This window comes from Populus nigra, chromosome 2 (assembly GCF_951802175.1).
Source record: "Populus nigra chromosome 2, ddPopNigr1.1, whole genome shotgun sequence".
NCBI lineage: Eukaryota > Viridiplantae > Streptophyta > Magnoliopsida > Malpighiales > Salicaceae > Populus > Populus nigra.
This window is the reverse complement of record NC_084853.1, coordinates 19,391,894-19,392,150: the sequence shown is the minus strand read 5'-3', so window position 1 is coordinate 19,392,150 and position 257 is coordinate 19,391,894.

The following is a 257-nucleotide window of genomic DNA, read 5'->3' as shown; positions in this document are numbered from 1 at the left end:
GCCCCGCGGGCTGCCACTGCCCCAGTGTCTAAACCAGCGGTCTTTCTCATCGAGCCTTGGACTATCCAGTCCGTCCTGACTCATCGCCAGCACCTGCTGCCGATTCTGCCGACTTTGCCGATTTTCTCGGCGCTGCCGATTCCAACACTGCGCCCACCGTGTCTGAACCAGCGTTGTTTCGTTAGCGTGTCCCCTTGACGAATTTTCCTGCCTGGCCTGGACAGTCCACCGTCCAGCCCGTGTTCGTCGAAAAATCT